Consider the following 27,775-nt stretch of genomic DNA (forward strand, 5'->3'; position numbering starts at 1 on the left):
GCTCCAACCCACCTGTACAGTATAATTTTTGTAAAAACATACAATTCCCTTTTGTGTAACAGGTAGGTACAATGCTATTTTGTCTTGTGATTTCACAGTTGTAGTATCAAAAATCAAATTTTCCCAGGTCTCATTGACCCCTAGGGGGACAGCAGTCATTAATAATCCCCCGTATGCTGTTGGTATAGCTGTGCAAATCCAGCAATTCGAAACATTAAAAGTTTCAGCATACACATATTTAATTGCTTGGTAAGTGTTAAAGTTTGGATGCCAGTCTATGAGTAATGCATCTCGTTTATTCAGTTCAGCTCGTGTGGCTGGAAAAAGAAAAGGCCACAACAAAAAGATTAATGTTATCAGTATGGTTAACAGAATGATCATGCAATACGTATGAGGTTGTTCTGTATTTCTATTTACTCCATATCTGGTCATTTTGTTCTTGTGTAACAGTAACAAGTTTTTTGTCCAGTTCAAAGTGTTTAACCAATTTACAGTGTGTCAGATGAATCCAGGACGCTCGCAATCTTGACTGCAGTGGGTGTCGACAGTAGCACTTGGTATGGCCCTTCCCACTTCGGTAAGGTCCAATTCTTCTTCTTGATGACTTTCACCCAGACTCACGTGCCTGGGACTACCGCTGCTTCCGATGGTCTGGTTTTTTCTTTATCTGAAACAGAATTTAACTGCAAAAGTTGTTTATTACTTAAAAGTCGTCTCATATATTCTGCAAGTGAACTGTCGGCCTCCTGGTCTGCAAGTATGAGAGGTTTCCATTGAGGTATATAATATGCCATCCCAAATAATTTTTCAAAAGGAGTTAACCCCTTTGCATTCGGAACAGTTCTCATGCTCAACAATGCCAGAGGCAGGCAGTGCACCCAGTTCTTTTGTGTCTCGCTAATTAATTTCCTAAGTTTGTTTTTCAAAATTCCATTATGCCTCTCTACTAATCCTGCGGATTGTGGGTGGTATGCGCAATGGTTCTTTAAGGAAATTCCAAAATATCGGCTCAACTGTTGTATAGTTTGATTTACAAAGTGTGTGCCATTGTCACTGTAGATCTTTTCCGGTATACCAAATCTAGGAATAATTTCTTTAACAAGGACTTTTGCAACGGCAGCTGCATCTGGATTTTTGGTCGGAAAAGCTTCCACCCATTTGGAAAACATATCTATAATGACAAGACAATACTTCTTATTTTCGCATTTGTGTAATTCTATGAAATCCATACAGATAGTATGGAACGGGTATGGTGGTGTTGGGAAACTCCCTTGCTTAGGCTTCAATGCCCCTTGTGCATGATGCTTATTACAAACATGGCACGCTGCACAAAAATGTTTTGTGTAGTTTGTAAATCCATATGCTGTGAACACTCGGTTCACTAACTGTACCACCCCCCCTGTTGAGACATGGCACTGCCCATGGCTCAACAAAGCTGCATATCTAAACAAATTAGATGGCAAAATCAGTTTTCTTTCTTTGGAGATGTACAGCCCTTTCTCAAGAATTGCTCCTCTTTTTATTCATTTCTGTTTTTCTATTTTCGTAGTAAGTGTCTGCATTGTTTTCAAAATTTCTAAATCTAAAATCTCAGAAGGTTGTAATTCCTCACTCAAAAGAAATACTTCTGAAGCTGAAGCTGCCTGCTTTGCACCTGTATCAGCTCTCGCATTACCATTTGAAATCCTATCCTGTTGCTTGGTATGAGCTATGCATTTACAAATAGCTACTTTCTGAGGTAACTGAATGGATTCTATCAAGTCTAAAATGAGTTGTGCATGATTAATCGGTTTACCAGTAGATGTTATCATTCCTCTATTTTTCCACTGTTGTGCAAAAACATGTACAGTAGAAAAAGCGTACTGGCTGTCAGTAAAAATGTTCACACATTTACCCTTTGCCAAGGTACATGCTCTTGTCAAGGCAATCAATTCTGCTGCTTGTGCAGATAAGTTGTATGGTAAAGACTTTGCTTCTAAAATCTCAGTGTCAGAAACTACTGCATACCCCACTAGGTTCTGTCCTGTAGGACCCCTTCTGCATGAGCCGTCCACGTAATGTGTCACCTCGGCATCATACAAGGGAACATCCATCAGATCTTTTCTAGGCAGTGTTTTTTGCTCAATCTCCTGCAGGCAGCTGTGTGGTGTGCCATCCGCAGGGGTCGGGAGCAAGGTAGATGGATTTAAAGTTGTACATCGTTCAATTGTCATATGAGGTTGGCTCAAGAGTATAGTCGTACAGGAAAGATGTCTAGCAGGAGAAAGATATGCTACTTTTTCTTGCAGTAAAATAATCGCAACTGCATGAAGCGCTCTCAATGTGACAGGGTGGAACAATACTACTGAGGCCGAAGCCTGTATTGCCATTGCAGCTGCAACTACTGCTTGTACACAGTGGGGCAGGGATCGCACCACTGGGTCCAGCTTTGATGAATAGTAAGCTATGGGGCATTGCTTATCCCCATGTTGCTGTGTTAACACTGATGTCATATAACCTTGCTTACAATCTACAGTTTGGAAAAAACGTTTATGATAGTTTGGTAATCCTAAAACTAATGAGGATGCTATCAATTGTTTCAGCTTGCAGAAAGCTGATTCTGCTTCTGGTGTCCATTGTAATAAGTCTTGTGCTTCCATAGGCTTCTTGTATATCAAGTTGGTCAGTGGAGCAGACTCCAAGGCATAGTTTGGAATCCAACTCCGACAGAAATTAGTCGTGCCCAGGAAGGACATCATTTCCTTCTTGGTAGTCGGTTTGGGTGCTTGTAAAATTGCTATTTTCCTATCTTCATCTAATGTTCTGCCTTCTTTGGATATTACATATCCCAGGTATTTAACCTGCTTTTTCTAAAGCTGCAATTTGTTTTTGTTTACTTTATGTCCTTGAGTGGCTAGAAATTGTAGTAATGCTATGGTATCTTCTCTGCATTCTTGCTGGGTGGGGGCTGCCAGCAGGATGTCGTCAACATAAAGTAAAATTTGGCTGCCTCTTGGTGGGCTAAATCCAGCCAAGTTGCTTGCCATCTCTTGTGCGAATATTGTTGGGCTTTCACAATACCTCTGTGGTAGTCGCGTGTATGTATACCTTTTCCCCTGAAATGTGAATGCAAACCAATGTTGGCTGTCAGGGTGTATCGGTATCGAAAAGAACGCATTGCTAATATCTACCACAGAAAAATACTTCTGTTGAGGCTTCACATCATTCAACAGGGTATGTGGATCTGGCACCGTAGGTGCTCTAGGTATTACTGCGTCATTTACAGCTTGTAAATCTTGGACCATACGCCATTCTCCGTTTGCTTTCCTGACAGGAAATAGGGTTGTGTTACATGGTGAATTGGGAGATTCTACCAGTACTCCTTCCTTAAGCAAAGCTGCTATTATAGGTTTGATTCCTACTTCTGCATCTTTTCTTAAGGGATACTGTCTCTTTTGAGGTCTAAATGCTGATTTTGGCGTAATAGTAACTGGTCCCGCTGTACGAATTAATCCTACATCTGATTTCCCTGTTGACCAGAGAGTTTCTGGTATGCTCCGTAAGGCATTTTCTTCCTCTTCTAGTAAGAGTGCTAATCAGCTGTCCTCGCTAGACTGCAAGTGTACAGCTGGGTGTGTCTGCGTTATCCAATTTAACTTCTGCTTCTGTACTCCCTGTTCTGACAATTCTAGCTCTGTCTGTTTTTCCCACTTTGTGACTTTTTCTCCTATGTCTGCCCATTTCACATTCTTGTTCTTAGTTAAACTAACATGTGGTAATCGATTAGACTTATAGAGTGCAAAGAATTTCTGGGGCAATGAACAGCTAACTACACTGTTCCCTTCTGTGTCCCAGTACAGATTACGTAATACTAATCTGTTTGCATGGTTTTTGAACAGTTCCTGCTCATATTCCTTATCAGGTCCTGGTGTGCTACAATAATACAGAGTACAGTGCAACAAATGCTGTTTATCAGTGTCAAGGGAGGGGGACTTACTGATGGCTACGTTCATCAGTTCTTCAGTTACTGCCCCTGGACCAGTCGTGACTAAGTCCTGGCTGTACCAATAAAATGTTTCGCCCTCCGGTCGCACCACAAAAGTATCCATTTGTCGCTGTGCTTCCATACCCTGCATAGCTGGAACTACTGCTATGCCAAATATCTGCATAAGATCTCTGCCCAAAAGGTTTACTGGGCATTTTGCAGAAACAACAATTTTGCTTTTCTGGGTCATCCCTGAAACAGGGTCAGTTATTGCTATGTTATGGGAGAGTGGCTCCCGATACAGCTGTCCATTAGCTGCTTTTTCTAATATGTAATCAAGTGATTCTGAATTTTCTGGTAGTTTGGAAGGATGTATCAGGGTCCGTGAAGCCCCTGAGTCACACAGGAATTTAACTTCCCTCCCCTCTACCAGAATTGTAACTTCCGGTTTCGTGTCTGCTAAATAGAGCTCTAGGCTCAATAATGCTAAGTCTAAAATTTCACTTTCTTCACCATCTGTGATTTCTTGTACTTCCTCTATTTCTTCTATCACATCCTCTACTCCCTCTATCACATTTGCATTTGTCTTTTCTCGGTTACTCCCTTCTAGTGATTCTTGACTATCATATAGTCAGTCCTCACCCTCCTTATCTTCCATGGATACCTTCTTATTTTGTTTGCAATCCCTTGCTAAATGTCCCTTTTTTCCGCACTTAAAACATTCACCCCTTTTCTTTCTCTCTTCAAACTCTTCTGATCGTTTATCAGATTGTTTGTTTCCCTGGGCATTTTTCTTGCCTTTTTTTCCAGACTGTACTACATAAACTTCTGCTCCATCTTCTACAGAAAATACTTGGGCTTTCTTTTTCTTTTTACTGTTAAAATGCCTTTCGGCATGTCTAGCATATTCAAGTAGTGACTGTAATCTACTTGTACGATGGTCTACCACGTGCTTTGTAATAAAGCTGCTTATAGGCAAAATACTGCCTTTCAAAAATGCATTTTTTAGCTGCTGCTCATACGGGGAATCATGTGTTTGGTCTTCAGGTACATGCATTCCACAATGGTTATTAAAACACTCTAATAATCTAGCATAATATCTGTCAACAGCTTCTCCTTCCTGTTGAATGCAATGATTAATGCAAGTCCAGTCTGCCCTAGGCTTCCACTTCTCAGAGATTCAGTCTGTTAGACCTTTCACTCTGTTATCCAGTTCTGCGTTGCTATGTGGGAGTGGCTTGTGTTCTGCATCACGGGGATTCCAGTTGCCACTGATCATGTGCCAATCTGGACCTACGATTTGTCTAACTACTTTTTCTACTTCTTCTCTATTTAAATGATAACTTAACCTCATGCCCTGTAAGTCTTCTAAGAATTTTCTAAAATTAACTTTTGGATGGGGAATTCCCTCTGTGGCTTTCCAGATGTCTTCCGGTGTCCACAGTCTATATACTGGGAGAGTCGGGTCCTGTCCTGCCTGAGGATTTGGTACTTCTATGAGTGGACATATCTCTTCTTCACTCATAGCTCGTGAATTTTTGTTTATTTGATATAACTCAGTATCCCCTCTTAAGTTACGTGTTCGAGACCTAGTCTCGATGGGAACCCTGACATACGGTCTTGGCTTTGCAGTGACAGCCGGGTATAGCAGAGGTGGACCAGCTTGTCCACTCACTTCATATTCTGCTGTGGGAAGCAGAGGGGGTGGAGGGGCTGATGCTATTACCAAATTATTGTCTTCTTTATCTTATTACTTTTTTGTTCCCTACGGTTTGCTTCCTCAATCCACCTGTATGCCTGAGGAATGCCTAATTGACGTTGCTTTTTTAACCTGACCTTTTGCGTCGGTTTTAAGCTGTTTGATAAATTTAATAAGCAAGGCTTTTTCTAATTTGCCATCAAATTCATATTTATTAACCCATTTTGTATAGTATCTAACATTGTCAGCAATATTGCATATATTTTGCATCTTCAGTTAGCGGTGGGTCTTGGGAACTTTTTGTGCACTTATTACCCATATTGTTCTGACTGTTAAAAATGTTATGTAACCCTTCTTATTTTCATGTGGTACCACGATTTTCTCTTTCACAGTTTATCTAGAATAACTGTCTTACCTATTCTGTTTCCCTGATCTATGACCAGACTGCAATCTTTCTGTCCCTGACTTGTACAAAACAAATCTCCCGACAGATGATTCAAATCAAGTCCCTGATCTAAAACAGAAAAAAGGTAAATCTCACCTTACCTGAGCCTCCGTGATTGACTGTCTCTGGTTCACGTGATAACTCGTTCTCCAGTCACAGATCAAAACAGTGGCTGGCCTCTTTTGAACGACAATTCAGTTGGAGGTCTTTCAGAGCAGAAGAACCGATGTGGTTTCTTCCCCATACGGTGTCATGCCACCTGGCCCATCTGACCTGAGGGGAAGTGAGAGTTTCCGGTCCGAAGGACCAATCTGTCAAAGGAAAAACAACTTCAAAAAGATCAACACACAGCAGGTTCAGGTTAAGGTACTTCAATCTTGCAGCAAGGAGACAAAAACGTGCTAATACAGAGTTTGTCTAACTAGAATCAGGAAGTGAAGCTATTGTTATACATTTCTTACAAGACATTGCCTACCAAACTGATGTAATAAATCACAAGTTCTTTCAATATTATTTCATAGCAGCTGTTTGTCCATGATTTTCTGCTGGCACATCAAGTTTACAAAGAAACTTCCTAAGAAAAACAATGTGGCCTTGATGACCACCGGTCAGATACAACTTCTCACTATGCAATGTTACCATTCCAGGTACTATGGTTATTTCGAGCACAAAGCAAGTACAGATTATAGTTCATTTCTTCAAGCAGTCTTTGTTCGATGTATCTTTCTTTTTTGCAGCTGTGCATGTTCTCATAACACGAACAGAGCTGATTGTTCAAGTTCAATAACATTATAGAAAACAGTATTGTTCTATTCATTTATTTTCCTGACCTAGCAGATAATCACCTGCTTCTCAGTAAATTTCCAAAAGGCATAAACATGAATTTTGCTGTGCTAGCAAATACTAGGTCAGAGAGCATCTTGCAATTTCAGAAAGCATACTGCAGTTTGAAAAGCATCTTGTAATTTCATACAGAATTAAGCTGGACATAAAATAGAATGAAATGTGTTAACCCTTTTAGCTTCTAATAAGCACTAAACATATACATTAATACATATTTTTCTAACACTATGCTAGGAGGGGGTTTGAGCCCGTGAAGAAGAAGTGGAAGGTAGGATCTGCTTTATTACACTGATCTGCTAAAGCCTTAGGGTTGAAAGTGGAGCTGATCTTATATGCAGTGTCCAAATGTCCAGTCCCATGACAGTACAAGCGCTTCTTGTGGGCATCCGAATTTGGAATTTTATGCCCACAGGAAGTGCAATTTTTAAAACCTGTGGGTTTGTCAAACATATCTGAAAAAAAAATATCCATACTGTCAGAAAAACAAAGAGTTTTACCCAAAGAAATTTACACACGGAAAAAAGATAGATTTTTTAAATTTTTTTTAAAGGAAATAGAAGAAGTTCTGCTACCAGCTATAGTAAAAAAGAAATACTCTAAAATAAGGGTAAACAGAAAACACCAACTATGGTAATGAGATACTATATAAAAATAATATTAGAAAGAGGAAAAACACCCTAAAGCCAGTGAGAGAATCTGGGGCTTTGGGGATGCAATAGGGCATTATGGGAAGATGGAGACACTTGAGAGCTGGATCCAAAGTCTGGAATAAGCAGCTGAGTCGGATCTGAGGATCGGATCTGAACCCATATGCTGAGAAAGAATGAAAAGGACAACATCAGATCAAACTTATTCCTATAACACTTATGTTCAGCAGACAACATATAGAAAGGTTATCTAAACTGTAAGCAAATTACAAAATAAAGTTGCACATGAAGCCATGATAATGTAAAATTCTAACAACTAAATTACTAGGCTGAACCAACTATTTCCCCTGAAATTCTATTTGCCAATTTTTTCCAGCGGGATCGGGTTAGAAGAAGCCAAGGCTTGCTCGTTAGAAATGGTAGCTAGAAAAAGCACAGCTGACAGTAGACCAAAGAAAGATGCAAGATCAGAGTAAACCTTGTATTACCTCATAGCCTTTTTAGGACTTGATTCACTAGTCAAAGGGGGTTTTGTATGCAGTTTTACAGACATCTTTTAAGGCCGGTAACACAGGAAGAATAGATAAAACATTTGGAATATGATCCTCAACAAGATCATAACCTCTGCCAATTTTTGGAGTAGCTCCAGATTTCTTCCAGTCAGATACATCTCTAAACCTAACTAGCATCTGAGGAAAGGTGAACACTTGCTTAGGTTTTTGAACCTGTTCACCTTCCAAAGAATTAGACTGGATGGACACAAGAGTTTTCAACACACACTGCTTCACAGTCCTCATCAAAATCTGCAGCATTAGGCTGATCTCTAGAAAAAGTAGCCCCGTATTTATTCTGAATAGGAGCATAGTCTCTTAGATTACCTGACTGTAAAACATTCTTAGGTAAGGAAACCACATCATCCCTATACATGGCAATAATCTGACTGTCTGCAGTGCGGTGAAATTTTGTTTTTTACTATGAAATACACTAGTGGACAAAATATCTGGGACAGAATATTATGTCTCATAAGGGGTCTCTTGCACCAGACCTCTCCTGCACCTAAAGAGTTTGGTTCTCCCATATCTTAACCAGAACAGCTCTGGAGGATGTGTCTGATCCCCATACTACAAACGGTTGCAGGTTCACACCAGAGGGTGACAGGGAAAAAAAAAAGTGATCTGTGGGCCTGCTTAAGGTAACAACAGATTCACAAACTGTATGCCAAGGCATGTTGTTGCTGATTTTTTTTTCTTTTTAAGTGCAGCTAGGTTTGATGGGGGGGTAGTTTATCAGGATCCATTGAGTCAGGGGAAAATCACCAGCCAGAATAATACACTGAGGCTATTAAGGATTGATTAAGGGCAGCACTAACTGAAAAGACAAACTATATCCCCACACAGCAAATAAGTCTAAACTGCATAAAATATATCAGAAATAGTGTAAAATGTGCTAAGCCTTGTCCTACTACCTGAGTAGCGTAGTAAGCAACAACACACAGTACCATGTAAAATTCACTTGTCCAAATAGTGCCAAAAATTCAAATATATGCCCTTAAATCAAATAAAAACCCTTTAAAACAGCATAAATAAGCATTTACTTAAAGATCAAAAATGAAAAAAAAAAAATCCCCACGGAAAATGCAAATAAAGTTATTTGTGGTAAAACTTCAATTTAACAATAACAACAGCTGCAACAGAGTTTATCAGTAGTAAATATCATATAAATGAAAGAAAAAAGAAAAGATATGCAATATTTTCCTCTCAGAACTTCAAATTGAAGATAAAGAACAGAAACAACAGACGATTAAATCATGGCTCTACTTGTAAGAGATTCAAGTGGAATTCCTTCAGCTGGCACTTAAAGCCTGAACAGCTGACTTGCTGTGAAAAGGGTTAGGCTTCCCCTGATGGGAAGGGTTTAGACACTGAACCCCCGTTATGGGCAGTCAGAGGAGGGGAATTCTGAGCTCTGGAAAGCTGCCAGTGTGGTTTTGTGCAGGCACAGAATCATATACCACTGAGGCAGTGTGAAAGATGAATATGTAGGGCATATGCTACAGAGAATCCGCGGTGGTGGTGCTGTGGTAGCGTTGTCACCTCCCAGTAAGACGCTGTCCAGTTTGATTCTCAGCTAGAGCGTCTTCTGCGTGGAGACGTGTGTGAATGGGCGTACCTTCGTTGAAGGTTGTGCATCAGGGCTGGCAACTCGGCACGTAAAAATCAACTGCCAATCATTAGCGGACCGGAGTTCCGCTGTGGCGACCCCTAACCAGGAAAAGCCGAAAGATACAACATATGCTACAGATAGACAGACACAGCCACACACACACACACACACACACACACACACACACACACACACACACACACACACACACACGCACACACACGAAAAATGTATGCATATAAATAGATCAAGTTTAAAATGTACATTTATATTGAAGTAATCAAACCATATTAACAAGTTCATATTTACAAACATTGTACAACACATATATTACCATACAATCAAAGAAACATCACATAAATTGTTCAATTCCTGCCTTATTTTAAACCTCATTCCTCCTCCTAAAATAATTTTCTTCATGTACTATACCCAAAATTGTTTATTTTTTTCTCTCTAATTTACCGTTTTATAAATAACCCACTTTCTGTTCTTTTATCGCTGTTACAATATTCACTACTTCAAGCTTCCATTCTAGTAATTGCTTTTTTTGGCAGCCACCAGATATAAACTTAACAAGGCCTTACTATATCTAGACAATTCAGATCCTGTATTCCAGCTCAAAAAAAAAAATGTCCTTAGTTACACTCATTTGCTCCTGACATCGTACTCGGGATTTTTAAACTCTGCCAACTCATTACACCCCGAGAACATATGCTCCCAGATACTTATTTCTTCCCCACTGCACCAACATTTGCCATCTACCTGAGGAAAAGTATATGGAGTCTGCTTGGGGTATGCAAGTATCTATGCAAACACTTCTAGGTAAAAATCCTAAATCTTCTAGATTTTGTTGCATATTTGGAAGCCATACATATGTCCTCCCATTGTTTCTCTGTAAATTGCTTACCTAATCTCTCTTCCCAATCTTTTCTGACCTCTTCTGATTGATACCTATAGCTATTGTGCAATATTTTATATTCCCTTTCCTTTTTTTAACAGCAGCTTCTGTTCTAGATTCAGTTAAAAATTCAACCAGTGGAGATCTTTCATTTATGATTCCCCTATTCCTAACTGTTTGTCTATACTCAGATATCAATCCCTGATAGGGGAGGCAATCACTAGCCTACAATCCAAATGTCTTCTTGGCTTCTTCCCATTCTATTACCTTTTCCTCTCTAATTATTTGTTCCCAATAGCCTGGTTCCTTTGCCAGCTTCTTCCAATAAATTCCAGCCCCCTCTTAGCTATTCTCTGTGCCCCTAATTTCTATTGACAGAATCTCCTTTCTCCATTCCCATGTTAGCTTAGTTCTTAGTATAATTTATCCTACTTTATGAATATAATTTCCAGAATAGTCATATTCTGTAAGGCTGTTACTACTCTCCTTAAGAATATGTGTAAAAAAATCCCATTATTTCCTTTATTCTTGAATTACCCTGTGCTTCACCATCATCCCTTTCTACCTTGAATTGTGGCTTTTTGCTTGTGTTATGTATAAGAGCCTTAACTGTATAGCTCTAAAATATTCCTTTCAAATCAGGTAATCCTAAACCTCCTTATTCTACTGGGAGGATCAAGTTACCCAACTTGACCCTTCATCTCCCAGATAAAATCCTTCAACTCATTATTAATTACTATCCACAACTCCTCTCGTTAATACAAATATGTTTGACCTGTGTATAAAACTGAAGGAACTAAAAGCATTTTCACTGCTTGTATCTTGCTATCCATATCCATAGGCAAGACATTCCAGTTTCTCAGTTTTTGTATTATATTTTGTTTAGTCTCTCCCCACATATCCTTAGCTGCCACAACATAATCCTTTTTTAATCCTTACTTTTATCCCCATCATAAATATTTCAATTTATCCTGCCCCCATAAATATGGCTATTTCTGAACCAATTCATGTGTGGATACATAGTTTATAGCTACAGCCTTTGTTTTGTCTTCACTAATTTTATATTCCAAAAGAGCCTGGGACTGTCTCAGAATGTTCCACAACAGTGAGATGCCCTTTTCTGGTTCCATCAGACACAAAATAATATCATGTGCAAATCAAGCCTCCTTTTCTTGAACACCATACTATTTATACCCTTGAATTTCTGAGTCCCTTACTTTCTTTGTCAATGGTTCTAAATACAATGCAAATAACACAGGGGAAATAGGACAACCCTGTCTGGTTCCTCTAATCAGACACAAATTTTCAGAGAGCAATCCCCCCACTTTGGTTTTTGTCACTGATTCCCCTCATATATCATTCTTATTAACCTTATTATTGTATCAGGAAATGCAAATGCTTCCACTGCCCTACAAATAAAATCCTAATTTACTCTTTTCAATGTTTTCTCTGCATAAGACCCACCAACAACAGTGGTATTTTCTTACATTCAGCATCCCTCTGGATCATTATTGTTCTATTAATATTGTCAGATATTTGCCATCCCTCCATAAAATCACACACTGGTCCATAGCTATCAATTTTTGCATCATCTGTCCATTTTTTAGCCATGATAGATATAAGCAATTTATAATCAAGATTTAAAATTGAAATGGGCCTATATGACTCTGAATCTGATGGGCCTTTACTGTCTTTAGTTATTACAGCCACCACAGCTTTTTTCCAGTATGGTGCCTCCCCTCGTTCTAAAATACTGTTAAACAAAATCTCCCAGATATTTATACTTTCTTCCCTCCTAGCTTCCAAACTTCCACCAGAATACCATCTATTCCTGGAGACTTTCTTGCAGATTGGTTATACATCACCATTTTATCTCATCTCCTATCTTAATTGTTTACTGTTGAAACTCATCTACTTCTTACAATGGCATATTTAAGTCTTCCAGAAATACTTCCATTTGTGCTTTTTCTTAATTTCCTCACTTCTCTGCTTATACATTTTTCATAAAATTTCCAAATTCTCTCTACATGATCTCTGGTTACTTTTCTTGTTACAGGCTCCCTAAATTTGGCAACAACCCTTTCTACCTTCTGTTATCTAAGTCAGTGTGACAAAAGTTTTTGTGCTCTGGAGTTATAAATTATAAAAAAAAAAAAAAAAAAAAGAAAAAAAATGAGAAGTTATGTACCTACCATAACGTTCCATGTTAGTTGTCTTCTCTCGCCTTCTTTCTTGCTTGATGGGTTCGGAGCCGATCCTCGGCTCCGACTCGGCACTTGCTAAGCTCGAGAGTCACTTTTACCAGCTCGAGGCAGCCCCATATCCCATGATGCAAGGCGGTAAGTACCCAGATCTCGTTTGATGACAAAAGGCCAATAGCACCAAGCATAAACACTTCCCAAAGGAAGAAAGAAAAGCCTGCAGGATGGAAGAAGGACCAGCTCTGAATGGTCTTCAGCATAATAATTCCTTGCAGAAAAAGGTCTGTCCAGGCCTGGGGGAAGGAGGGAGGGTCGCAAGAAAGAAGGCGAGAGAAGACAACTAACATGGAACGTTATGGTAGGTACATAACTTCTCAATGTTAAGTTGTCAATCTCGCCTTCATTCTTGCTTGATGGGACCGCGTCCCTAGCACCTCTATCCTGGGTGGCTCAATGGAACAGACTCTTGAGGACTGTAGAACCAAAACTGGCTCTGTCCCTGGAGGCCAAGTCCAATTTGTAATGGGAAACAAAAGTATGAGGAGTGGCCCAAGTGGCCGCTGCACAAATAGTGGATAAAGGAAGTCTAGCTTGAAAGGCTGTAGAAGTAGCTAAGCTTCTAGTTGAATGTGCTTTAGGTTTTGGGCACAGCTGTTTTCCCCTGAGCGGATAAATTTCAGAGATGACAGAAGAAAGCCATCTAGATAAGGTCACTTTTGAGACAGGAAGGCCTTTCTTGTTATCAGCATAGGAAACAAAGAGTTGATCGGATTTCCTAAATTGTTTAGTTCTGTCCAAATAATATCTGAGTTGGCGGTGGGCATCAAGATAATGTAGTTTTTGTTCCGATCTGTTTGAATAGTTTGGAAAAAATACAGGGAGATCAATGGATTGATTCAAATTAGTCTTTGAGGCGACCTTAGGCAAAAAGGTCGGATTAGTTCTCAATGATACTCTGTCTTTGTGAAAGACCAAATAGGGGGGTCGAACCGATAGAGCATGAAGTTCAGACACCCTCCTGGCAGATGTAATAGCCACTAGGAATAAGGTTTTCCATGAAAGAAATTTCAGGGAGCAAGAAACAGCTGGCTCGAAGGGGGGAAGAATCAAGGATGTCAGCACTAAATTTAGATCCCATTGAGGAGGAGGATTCCTGACTGGAGGCTTCAGAAGGAAAATTCCTTTCAAGAAGGCTCTACAAAGCCTGTGGGACATAATATTGCGATCTGCGAACCCGACATGAAAGTTCGAGATAGCAGCCAATTGAACTCTAACTGTGGAAGAAGAGGAGCCTGCATGAAAAATCTCCGCTAAGAAATCCAAAACTGCCTGAACTGGGGCAGTGAAGGGATCAATATTCTTGGCTTTAGCCCAATAAGAGAAACGTTTCCATTTGCTTGTATAAATCCTCCTGGTAGAGGATTTTAAAGAAGCTACTAGAATGTCTCTAACGGGGTTAGAGATCAAAGGAAGCCTGGCTAAGGAAGGAAGTGGAGCAACCATGCTGTGAGGTTGAGAGAAGGGATAGACCGGTGCAGCTGACCGGATTGGTGAATCAGAAGATCTGGCACTGGGTCCAGATGCCACGGCTGCACCAAAAGGTGACGATGGAGGAACGGAAACCAAATTTGTTGAGGCCAATAAGGAGCAATGAGAATAATTTTGGCTCTCAAAACGGTTGCTTTCTGGATAACTAGAGGGATCAGGGGAAAAGGAGGAAAGGCATAAAGAAGTCCCTGGGGCCAATCCTGGGTCAGAGCGTCTCTGGGGGGATGGCCTGGCAGAGGGAAGAGAGAGAAGAAGTCTGGGCATTTGCTGTTTTGGGGAGTAGCAAAAAGATCGCAACATGGGCGACCCCATTCCAGAAAAATCTCTTCCACTATAGATTGCTTGAGAGACCACTCGTGAGGCATGAGAATAGCTCTGCTCAATCTGTCCGCTAAAATGTTGGTTTTCCCAGGGATGTGCGTTGCTACCAGAAACCGATGAGAGGAGATCGCCCATTGCCAAAGTCTGAGCGCTTCTCGACACAAGGGGTAGGACTTGGTTCCGCCCTGTTTGTTGATATACCAAACTACAGACATGTTGTCTGTGTGGACTGCAATTGTCCCTACGGGAAGAAAGTCGTTGAGGGCTTGCAACGTTAAAAGCACTGCTCTCATCTCTAGGACATTTATGTGCAGGTGGTACTCGAACGGTTGCCACGTCCCATGAACCATCCTGCCCTGATAATGACCCCCCCCCACCCGATCAGGGAGGCATCCGTGGTGACAGTGGCTACCGTGGATGGGGGTACAAAGTGTCTGCCTTGGTGAATCTGGGGAGAAGTGATCCACCAAGCAAGATGATTTTTGCAAATCTGTGTCACCAGAATTTGGTGACGCATTGGAAGTTGTTGGTAAGACCACTGAGTGAACAACATCCACTGAAGAAGGCGCATGTAGAAGCGAGCCAGGGAAAGAAGGGTAATGGCCGCAGCCATGAGGCCTAATATCTTTAGAACCATTCTGGCCTGTACTTTCTTGTTGGCTAGAATGATCCTGACATGACTTTGAATGTCTGAAACTCTTTGATCTGTAAGGGTAGCTGACATCCGAACAGTGTTTAAGTTTGCGCCTATGAAAGTAATAGACTGGCAGGGCGATAAGGATGACTTTTCGAAGTTGATCGAGATGCCCAAATGAGAACAAAGATTTATTGTGTAATCCCTGGCTTGAAGAAGCTGATGCCTGGTGGTGGCTGAAAGGAGCCAGTCGTCGAGATACGGAAACACCTGGAATCCTTGACGTCTCAGGTGAGCCGTGACCACTGCCATGCATTTGGTGAACACTCTGGGGGCTGTAGTGAGACCAAAGGGCAGGGCTCTGAACTGGAAATGACTGGACCCCAGCCGAAAGCGGAGAAATCTCCTGGAGCGTCTGTGAATTTTTATGTGATAGTACGCATCCTAAAGATCTATTGAGCACATCCAGTTGTCCTTCTGTAAGAAGGGCAGAATTGACTGAAGAGTGACCATTCGGAATCTTGTCATCCTCACAGACTTGTTGAGTCTGCTGAGATCCAATATTGGTCTCCAGTCTCCCGTCTTTTTGGGGACCAAAAAGAACCTTGAGTAGATTCCGGGCTCTGAATGGTCTGTTGTAACTGGCTGAATGGCTCTTTTTTGCAGTAGTTTTAAGACTTCTAACTCTGCAATTTCCCTTAGACCGGGTGGTACATCTGGAAGGGAATTTGAGGGATAGAAAGGACTTTCCTCGAAAGGAATTTTGTAACCCTCGGATATGATCGACTGTACCCATCTGTCTCGAGTGAGGGAACGCCAGGCTTCTGGGTACAGCGATAGTCTTCCCCCGACTGCCTCCAAGGAGGGACAGCCGGGCAACATCTCAGGGATGCTGAAAGGGCTTGTCAGAGAGAGACTCTCTGTTTCCCCGGTTTTGTGGACCCCCTCTGCCTCTAGAGTGGCATCTGTTGTTGTTACCCCCTCTGCCTCTAGGGGTAAACTGACCACGTGAATCCGGCGTGACTCCTTGGGATTTGCGGAACCACATTTTGCCACCCTTCTGTCCTTTGGGGTAAGGTTTAGAAGGGGTGGAAAAACGGACTCCTACGGCAGAAAGAGTTTTGCCGTCCTGCTCACACCTGGTCAACGTTTCCTTCACTTGAGGGCCAAACAAAGCTGACCCATCAAAGGGAGAGTTTGTGAAGGACGCCTTAAAGGGATCTGCAAAATTACATAGCCGCATCCAAGCTTGGCGTCTAAGAGCCACACCTGTACCTGCGGCCCTACTCGCTCCATCAGCAACATATGATATCAGCCGCATGGAGGAGTTTGCAATGGAGTTAAGGGTTCCTAGCTGCGAAGCAATTTTTTCCTGAGCCCCTGCAGCTGTAGGATCCTGCACAACTTCACCTAGCTCCTTAAGGATATCCCTTTGGAGTCTGGTGAAGTGACATAGGTAGTTCAGCTTAACGCATAGCAAAGGTCGCTGAAGAAAACATCCGCTTACCATATCTATCCATGGTCCTAGAGTCCTTATTAGGAGGATGGACAGGTACGGAAGGATCTGCAAGTTCCTTCTTGGTGGCAGCCGCCACCACCATGGCATCAGCGGGGACACCTTTTGTGAGGAATAGCTTGTCCGACGGGGCAGTAATAAATTTAGAAGGCCTCCTCGGGACTGGCTCTACAGAGTCAGGAGCAGCCCACGCCTTTCGAGCAATAACCTGCATAAGGGGGTCGAAAGGCGGAGACACCCAGGAGGTGGAGGGCCGAGATCCAAACGCCTCCAGGTATACTGACTCATCCTCAGAGGGATTATTGGTGGGCCAGTTTCCCCTCTGTCTAAGGAGTTCTAGGATGTCTGAGAAGGAGACATCCTCAGAGGGGGATCTTGGGGATCCCTCTGACTCATCTAAGTCAGTATCTGAAGTGATAGACTCGGGGGAGTCTACGTGTTTCCTCTTACAGGTCCTCTTCCGCGGAGGATCTCCCGACAAATCAGGAGAATCCTCGGAAGAGGGGGATATTCCCAGTGGGGAAACCTGAGGCGGAGGATCTCTGGGTCCTGGAGGAAGAGAAGTGGCAGAGATGTCAACAGACTGCTGGCTGAGACCAGTGGCCAGCACACTCTTCATCACCTCGAAGGCTCCCCTCCCAGGGAGGTCCGAAAGAACCCGCTCCGAAGAACTAGGAACTCCACGACCCACCAAAAAGGAAGGCTCCGAGGCAGATGTCGGAGCCGAGCTCACCAAGGCCAAGGCTCCAAGGGGAAGAGCAGGCTCGGACAAGGGTCCGATGCCACTCACCCCCTCGGAGGAGACCAGGGAAGCCCGGCCACCGAATCCCTCTAAGGAAGGTCTCGAAGAGGAGATAAGAGTAGAGGCTGAAGGAGCAGAAGGGGGTATCTGTCCCTCAGCCATAGCAGAAACCATTCCCGAAGACTCCAACTCCAAGCTCTGGGGTAGAGTCGAAGGAGGAACTGCAATGGGGTGTGGACTAATAGTCGTCTGCTGAGACGGACTATGTAGCATTTGGGCCAGTGCCTGTGACTTTAGTAATCTACTGACCACTCTCTCCAAATCATGGTCAGAAAGCCTGGATGACCTTGAAGATCGGCTCCGATGGCTCCGTTCCGAGAGGAGAGGCGAAGCCGGAGCCGAAAGTATCGGCTCCAAGGAAGGGGACCTAGACCTCTTCCTCGAAGGAACCATCGGAGTCGATGAAACCCCAGGAACTGTCGGAGCCGACAACTTATCGGCACTGACAGGTAGCTTCGATGCATCGGCTCCAGCCGGAGCCAATACGGCCATAAAAGTAAGGGTGTCGGAGCCGATCGGAGCCGACACCGATGCCTGGGCCACATGGTGGTCGGAACCGATCGGAGCCGACACCGAAGTGGTCGAACCAGAATCGGCACCGATAGCCATCGGTGCCGAAGGTTTAGGTAACCCAGAATCGGCTCCAGCCGGAGCCGATCTCGACTCTGAATGAGTCGGAGCCGAGGCCACAGGCTTGGACACAGAAGCCTGGGCCTTGGAAGACTTAGAAGTCTTAGATGGGGCCGACTTAGCCGGAGAGCCCTCCGGCTTAAGAAGCCCCTCAAAATCAATTTATTTCTTCTTTCCTGCAGGACTCTCTGGCTAAAAGAATGACATATAGCACAGGAGTCCTGCAGGTGAAGAGGCCCCAGACAGTAAAGGCAAGAAGTGTGACCGTCTGTCAGAGACATCTTCTGACAGCACGAGTCACACTTCTTAAAGCCTGAGACCCTTTCCTTAGACATGGTGAATAAAACACACACACAACACCAGTCCAAGAAATTAAATTAAATATATCAAAAGGTATCAATAACAGACACACACACACCCTAACAAGGGGGGGGAATGGGATGGGAGAAAGTCTGACTGAAAGTTATAAGGAGACAGGGAAAATTTTTGTCAGAAAGGGACTAAAACTATGTTAAAACTAATAATTTTAAGGTTTTTTGAAGAAAGGGGCTAAAATAGTAATGTAAAAATTCACTTACCAGGAGCTGGTAAAAGGAGGACCTCATCAGCTAAGCGGCAAACGAGATCTGGGTACTTACCGCCTTGCATCATGGGATATGGGGCTGCCTCGAGCTGGTAAAAGTGACTCTCGAGCTTAGCAAGTGCCGAGTCGGAGCCGAGGATCGGCTCCGAACCCATCAAGCAAGAATGAAGGCGAGATTGACAACTTAACATCAAAAGTTACGTACTCGCCATAATGTTCCACCTCTGTTGTCCATTTTATTCTTCCTCAACTGATGGATTTGGATCCAAATTGTTGGATCCAACTCTGCCTTTGCAAAAACTTGTGGCAACTTAGAACTCTTGAGGTTCTTCCTTACCCAGAATGCATCAACCCCAATTATTTCAGATCTTTTTTGCTGGCTATAACATAAAGAAATAATTCTTATACAAAATAGACATAAAAGTAAACACAGACAAAGGCTAGACAAGGCTATATTTGGAGCTTGTCATGCTTGAAGTATAAAAATTCTTTCATATCCACTCACTCTTCCAGAAAAAAAACATAAGGATGGGGGTTGGTGGGGAGTTGAGGAAGAATGAAAATGGACAACACAGGTGGTACACTATGGTGAGTACATAAGTTCTTTATCTAATGTTGTCAATTTTCACTCTGTCCTCAACTGATGGGACAGAGTCCCTAGCTACCTAAATCCCAGGATGGACTCAAGAGAGGATATTCCTAAGCATCACTGAGACAAATGATGCCCTACCTCTGGATACCAAATCCAATTTGTAATGAGTGATAAAAGTATGGGGGGGTGGGGAGCCCAAGTCGTTGCTCCACGTATTTCATTCATGGAAGCTCTTGAATGAAAAACTGAGGAAGTCTCTATGGATCTGGTTGAAGGAGCACAAATTTGCTTTGGTAAAGGGATATCCAATTTGTTGTAAATAAAGGAGATGCAGCTAGTAAGATATCTGGCTAGAGTGACTTTGGACATTGGTTTACCCAATTTCACATAAGCAAATGAAACAAATAACTGATCTGTAGCTCTGATGTCTTTTGCTCTATGTAAACAGAAATGCAGTTGGCTATCAACATCCAATAAATGTAATAAATATTCGCCCATGTTTAAATAATTTTGAAAGAAAATTAGTAAATTGATGGACTGGTTAATATTAGACTCTGATACTATTTTGGGAAAAAAGATGCATTATTTTATAATGTAACTCTGTCTTTATGAAAAAGTATATATGGGATTTCACAGATAAGGCTTGAATTTTGGAAACTTGTCTGGCTGAAGTAATGGCCACCAAAAAAAAGAAGTTATGTACTCACCATAATGTTCAATGTGTGCTGTCCATCTCACCTTCATTCTTAACTGGTTGAGTTTGAAACCGATCCTCGGTTCCAACTCGGCCTTATACAAAAGCTCAAGTTCTTCCACTAGCTCGTGGCTGTAACCCTATCATACCTCTCAACCTGGAAACATCAAAAATCTGGGCAAGGCCTATGAAAAATAGGTACAAATCTGTACGCAGATTAACATCAAATTTGCATACATAATTATGTAACCCCACCCACTCCAATGGAATTGTGGGATACCAACTTTCAAATGCAAACTGAAGAACAGACAACCAAAATATGGCACCAGCGTCCCCCTGCAGCCATTCCAATGTCCCATTACCGGTCTATTTCGCCCCGTTTACCATAAACACTACTGTGTGCATACTGCTTTACTTCTACAATGATTTGGATTTTATTTTTACATTTTATAGCAGAATGCACAAACACTAATAGACACATCTGCTAAACAAAGCAATACTGTCTCACAATGAAAACAGACTTGGCATTAAAACTAATGAAAACAGACTTGGCATTAAAACTTATCTGCCTTGAAACTCACATTAATTGAAACAGCACTGAAGCCCACACCACATCCAAAGAAAATGAATCTGGCTAGTGGTGGATAAAGATTTCCTTGGGCTGTTTTCAAATCATTGGCCCCTTGCACAAAAACATGAAACATACATGTGTTCTTTGATACACCTTCTTGACTTTATTAAATTATATTCCTTGTACAGCACACTTGTTAGACAGAGCACATTTTAAATTTATTGTTTGAATATTTTTCCAGTAGGCAATGAAACAAAATGCATGACCCAATAATGACAAAATTGCCAAATTCAGAACATTCCCATCATAAAAGTCTACTTTCACACTCACACAATATATATCTATATCTATATATAAAATAGAATAACAGTAGTGTAAGCCATAAGCATCTTGTACATCTTCTTGCACTTATTTTCAATTTTAGTTTTTTTTTTGGGGGGGGGGACAAACATTTTGGAAAGTTGCTAGAATAAAGCGTTATGTTACCACAATGCACTTCACTGCCAAGTCTTGAACTTAGGACCCTGTGCACTACAGTCAGAAAAACATACCACTATGCCAAATCAGCAGTTTCCTGAAAGATAGGAAGACTGAAACTTAAATACCTATCATCTAGCGAATTCAGTTCTCACTTCTCACCATAGCACTCAACCTCTTAGCACAAAAAACCTGGACAAAGCCAATAATGGGGGAATACAGAATTCAGTTCTCACTTCTCACCATAGCTCTTGACGTCTTAGCACAAAAAACCTGGACAAAGCCAGTAATGGGGGGAATACATTCCCAAAATAGGGAGAAATGTATCTTATAAACTTAGAAAATTGCTAGAATAAAAGGTTTTGTGTTATCATTTATTTTCTGAAGAATATGAAGTCTGAAATTCAAATGCCTGTCATTATTTAGTGAATTCAATCCTTCAGTGATTTGCCACAAAAATCCTGAAAAACCACAGACTTTATGAGGAACAGATCAAAAATATGAGGCATAAATTCACAAGTGGTGGTGGCTAGGGTCTTTAGGCTCTTTTTACCCTGTACTCAAGGTACGGGGTTTGAGCCCGAGTACATGTAGCCACCAGGTGTATTAAAGTGGGGCATTTTCACACACACACACACACACACACACACACACATAGCCATTGGCTAAAGAAAAGGGGCGGTTTCAGAGGGGGAACCTTGGAAGAAGCATTGACAGTAGTTAAGATGGAGACGGGGGAAGGGGATGACCTACTGACACACTAAACTTTCAGAGGGAAAAATATACATCTAGAGAATATAAAATAGGTCTGTGTTCTTCTTGTACCCTATTCACATGACTACAACATTGTATTATTAAAATAAATTGTACTTGTTCATCCAGCAAGGCAAATCATAGACAGCAAATCATTTATTTTTATTTACCAGCAAATGTAATTTCTAAATGACAGAACAGTCAGAATTTATTGGGTGACAATCACTTTACTTCAGAAGTAAACATACTTCCTAATAAAGTACTGCCTTGTTACGGGTGTTAAACTCTCTATGCTAGTTTAATCTTAAGTGCAGCATATTTCACACAGGCGTAAACTATGCTTACTTTGTTTCTGCAGTGAAATCATGCTTTTGATTTTACATTCACAGCTTATTTTCTTAGGGTATAGCCAGCCATCAACCCCCATTTTTCATCTGTGTTGAGCATTCTGCAAAAATAAATTGTTAATTGCTTGCATTTATTCAGTTGTCCATTCGTAAGAATATTTACTTTTTCACATACCTTCTTATGGACCGACTGTGCATGGTTCAGTTATGATTTGGTTGCCACTTGCATTTTTTAACCAGAATTTCCATTTTTTCATTTGTATTTTTATGCTATTCTGATTTAATCAAACAAGAAGTTCTTAAACAATTCAAAATGCTCATATCAGTATACCTATAACCAAGACAGTGTGTTAGGATGCACAGCTTCTTCTAAAAGCCTAAAGTGAAGAGAGAATATAAAAACACTTAAATTATTAACAGCTAAATAACTTAACATTCTGGGCCATTAAAGAAGCAGTGCACCAAGATGAGAAAGAAAACTTGCACATTTTGACAGAATAAACAATCTTTTAATTTTACCAGTCAATATTTTCATCATTTAAACAGGAGTATTTAAAATATGTTGATGTTTTAGTTCAAGTTAGCCTCACCACCACTCATCTTGAGTAGATGGAAAAATATCCATGAGGAAGCATACAGTAAAAGAGAGAGTGAAGATTTCTGGGAGCTCTGTAGCCAGATTTCTATTACTAACACCAATAATGGACACTGAGAAATGGACAAGCCAGGGTGCCAAAGATCATGCCCTCCTTGGCACACACACACATACACACACATTGATAAAATGTTTCCTACTTCAGTTTGCTCTGCAGTAGAATCCTTTCCATTCACCAGGCTCCATTTGAGTAAGAGTTACTCCCCATTTGCTCTGCAGTAACTTCTTCGGCTCCACTTAAATAAAAATTACTCCCCAAAACACATCCGGATTAATACTATTTGAATAAAAGCTCCATTACTCCCCAAAACGGTGCTGACATCCGGACTAACGCTATTTGAAAGCTCCATTTGAATAAACTCCATTACTTCCCATGGACTAAAACTATTTGAATAAAATGTTTCCCATCGCACACATCCATTCAAATGGCAGCCAGAAATGTGTACACGTGAGCCCTTGAGCTCAATTCTGACAGGCTGGCAGCCCCGATGGAGGCAGCTGATGTCATCGTGCACATGATGATGTCAGCTCAAACAGTGGAAAAATAAACAAAAAAATAAAAAAAGCTGTGAAAATGTCGGAAATGAAAGGGTGCCACTCTGGAATCATGACACCCCATTATTTGGACCCCAAACCTCAGTAAAAACAAAGTAATTTGGTACAGTTGGGAGGTATGAACTCTATCCCATCATGCCCTAAGAAAGCTCCCCAGATCTTCTTTGCTGATATAACAATAGGTACCAATAACTATCAAAAACTTACAGCGCAATGAAGAAGGTCAGAGAAAAAGAAGTCATGTACTTACCATAACATTCCATGCGAGTTGTTCATCTCGCCTTCATTCTTTACTGATGGGTTTGGATCCGATCCCTCAGCTCCGATACAGCCAATTGCAAAGCTCAAAGTCTTCAAATAGCTCGAGGCCAAGTCCCTATCCCATGATGCACCTGTGAATTACCTCAGATCTTGTTTGCTGCGCATACTAATACCATATGTCATTGTTACATTCCTAGAGAAAAGGAAGAGAAGGTTTAGCAACTAGGATGGATTTAGCATCTTGGTCATCTATCAGCCCAGGATGGGGAAGAAGGGAGGGACGTAAGAATGAAGGCAAGATGAACAACTCACATGGAACGTTATAGTAAGTACATAACTTTTTTATGTGAAGTTGTTCAATCTCACCATTCATTCTTTACTGATGGGTAGTGTCTCAAACACCATCAACCCTAGGTGGCTCACGGGAGTATATTTCTCAGGACCATGGATCCAAAGCAGGCCCTGTCCCTGGAGGCATTGTCAACTTTGTAATGAGTGATAAAGGTATGAGGTTTTGACCAAGTGGCTGCTGCACAAATGTTTTCAATGGGAAGTCTGGCAGAAAAAGCAGATGATGTAGAAACTGCTCTGGTTGAGTGAGCTTTAATCTTGTGTTGCAAAGGCATATTGGCAGCTGAATAGGCAAAAGTGATACAATCAGATAATCATTTAGACAGTGTTGTTTTAGCCACTGGTCTCCCTTTTCTGGAGTCTGAGAATGAAACAAAAAGCTGGTCTGATTTCCTGAAATCTTTTGTTCTATCCAAATAAAATCTGAGCTGTCTGTGAACATCAAGTTTGTGCAGCATATACTCTAAATTGTTAGAATGATTGAGGAAGAAACTGGCAAATCTATAACTTGGTTGAGATTGGTTTCAGAGCAAACTTTGGGCCAGAATGAGGGATATGTTCTATGTGAAACTCTGTCCGCATGTAATATCAAATAGGGAGGCTTGATGGATAAAGCCTGAAGCTCTGAGACTCTGTGGGCAGAAGTGATAGCTACCAGAAGGATGGTCTTCCAAGACAAAAATTTGAGATCACAAGATGAAGCGATGGTCTTCCAAGACAAAAATTTGAGATCACAAGATGAAGTGAAAGAATTATAAGTGAGAGCATAAAATTTAGATTTCATGGGGAATAGGGAGATTTCACAGGTGGCCTAATATGAAAAGTCCCTTTGAGAAATGCTTTGGATAACTTGTGAGACATGATATTCAAACCTTAAAATCCAAGATGAAAATTAGAGACAGCAATCAACTGAACCCAAACTGTTGCTGCTGCAGCTCCTTTATTGAAAATCATAGTCAAGAATTTTAATATGGAAGCCATAGAAGCTTGGTAAGGATCAATATTATTTTAGAGGCCCATATAGAGAATTTCTTCCATTTGCTCAGATATAGCTTTCTGGTAGAAGATTTATGAGAGGACAAAAGGATCTGTTTTGTCTCATTGGAAAGGTTATGGAACCTGGCTATGATGGGAACTGGAGCAGCCAAGCTGTTAGCTTCAGGGACTGCAAGGAAGGATGAAGATCCCCCAATGGATGTGTAAGAAGGTCTGGAACTGGGTCCAGGATCCAAGGATCCTCCAAAAGATGAAGTTGAAGGAAGGGGAACCAAATCTGATGAGGCCAATGAGGGGCTATAAGAATGATGGTCCTTCCCAGGGATTTTGCTTTCTGTAAAACCTTGGGTATCAATGGGATTGGTGGAAATGCATAGAGGAGACCCGGAGGCCAATCATGTACGAGTGCATCCCTTGAGGTTTCCCCCGGAGAGGGAATCAAAGCAAAAGAGCTTCTGCATTTCGTGTTCATGTGGCTGGCAAAAAGGTCACAGCAAGGCTGGCCCCATCTGCAGAATATCCTGTCCGCCAATTCTATCTAGAGGGACCACTTGTGGGGCAACAAGATTGCCCTGTTCAGTTTGTCTGATATCACGTTGGATCTCCCCGGGATGTGCATTGCCAACAGAAAGCACTGGGTGGAAACAGCCCACTGCCAAACTCTGAGAGCCTCTCGACAAAGTGGGTAAGACCTGGTTCCTCCTCGTTTGTTCACATACCAGACCACTGACATGTTGTCTGTCTGAATCACAATCATGCCCAGAGGAAGAGAGTCCTGGAAGTACTGCAATGCTAAAATTACTGCCCTCATCTCTAGGACATTGATATGCAGATGTGTTTCTTGGTCGGTCCATTTGCCTTGGGCAGTCTTTCCCTGAAAATGCCCCCCCCACCCTATCAGGGAAGTGTCCGTGGTCACAGTGGCTGCTGGAGGGGGTAGCACAAATGGGCGTCCTATCATGAGATGGAGTGAGGTCAACCACCACTGCAGGTCCTTCTTGCAAGAATTTGCGATCATTATAGTATGATCCATGGGTAGCTCCTGGTAAGACCACTGAATGAACAACAGCCATTGAAGAACCCGCATATGCATCTGAGCAAGTGTTATGGCTAGAATTGCTGCTGCAATCATGCCTAATACTTTCAGAACTTCTGGTGCTGGTGCTTTGTGTTTTGATAACTGGATGTTGACATGTTGATGAATTAGAATGACTCTTTCCAATGGAAGTCTTAGAGTGATGGTGGAGATGTCCAACTCTGCTCCGATAAAAATTATATGCTGCGATGGCAACAAGACAGATTTTTCTGAGTTGATTGCAATGCCAAGGTGATTGCAGAGTGATAGAGTGGACTCCCTGGCCTGGATGGGTTGATGCCGGGTGGTGGCGGTAAGGAGCCAATCGTCTAGGTACGGAAACACCTGGAATCCTGGATATCTCAGGTGAGCCGTGACCACTGCCATGCATTTGGTGAACACTCTGGGGGCTGTAGTGAGACCAAAGGGCAGGGCTCGAAACTGGTAGTGACTGACTCCCAGCCAGAAATGCAGATGATCCCTGGATGGTCTGGCCATTTTTATGTGGTAGTACGCATCCGTGAGATCTATCAAGCACATTCAATTGTCTTTCACTAAAAAGGAATGTATAGACAGAAGCATGACCATCCAAAACTTCTCTTTCTTTACGTATTGGTTCAGTCTGCTGAGGTCCAATATGGGTCTCCAGTCCCCTGTCTTCTTTGGAACCAAAAAGAATCTTGAGTAATTTCCGGACCCTGTTTGGTCTGCTCGGACTGGTTGGATGACTCTTTTTGTTAGCAACGTTTGGACCTCTAAAGTTGCCTGTTCCCTGTAAATGGGTGGAATGCCCAGGATTTTTCTTACGATTGGAGTGGGTGTGGCGAAAGGAATGAAATACCCCCTGGAAATGATACTTTGTATCCAGCTGTCTTTTGTTATTTTGAGTCAGGTGTCTGAGTACAAAGACAAGCGACTGCCGACTGCCTCCAGAGCAGGACACTCAGGACTCCTCTCGGGAGCGCTGGTAGGGCTTCCCAGAGAAGTGATCTCTGTCACCCTAGTGTTGCAGACCCCCTCAACCACGAGGGCAGCATCTTCCATTATTACCCCCTCCTCTGCCCCTGGAGGGGGGTTCACCACGTGTGTCCTGAAAGGCTCCTTGGGCTTTTTGGAACCACATTTTTCCTCACAGTTGACCTTTGGGATAGGGTCGGGTAGGGGTGTAAAAATGGACCCCAGTGGCAGACAGAGTCTTCCCATCCTGTTCACATCTGGTTAAGGTTTCCTTCACTTTAGGCCCGAAAAGGGACGAGCCATCAAAGGGAGTGTTCATGAAGGATGATTTGAAGGGCTCTGCGAAGGAACACAAGCGCATCCAGGAATGCCTCCTAAGAGCGATTCCTGTACCCGCTGCCCTACTCGTTCCATCAGCTGCAAAGGATATGAGACACATGGATGACATGACAACAGAATTAAGGGCAGCAACTTAGTTGGAGGCTCCTGCAGCCACTGTACCCTGAAGAGTATCTCCCAACTCCTTAATGAGATCTCTTTGTAATCTAGTGAAGTGGGTTAAGTAGTTCAGCGAATGGAGAGCAAAGGTCGCTGAAC

The 27,775-nt window shown here is 42.0% G+C and overlaps 1 protein-coding gene across 1 annotated transcript in view; it reads right to left on the reverse strand.

The window, feature by feature from the left end:
- Positions 1-27,775, reverse strand: part of LOC122805771 (synaptonemal complex protein 1-like) — a 5,909,626-nt gene that overhangs the window by 1,721,304 nt on the left and 4,160,547 nt on the right. The gene's annotated exons all lie outside the window — the stretch shown is intronic.

The sequence above is a fragment of the Protopterus annectens genome, chromosome 7.part0 (genome assembly GCF_019279795.1).
Source record: "Protopterus annectens isolate FY-2018-M chromosome 7.part0, PAN1.0, whole genome shotgun sequence".
Taxonomy (NCBI): Eukaryota; Metazoa; Chordata; order Ceratodontiformes; family Protopteridae; genus Protopterus; species Protopterus annectens.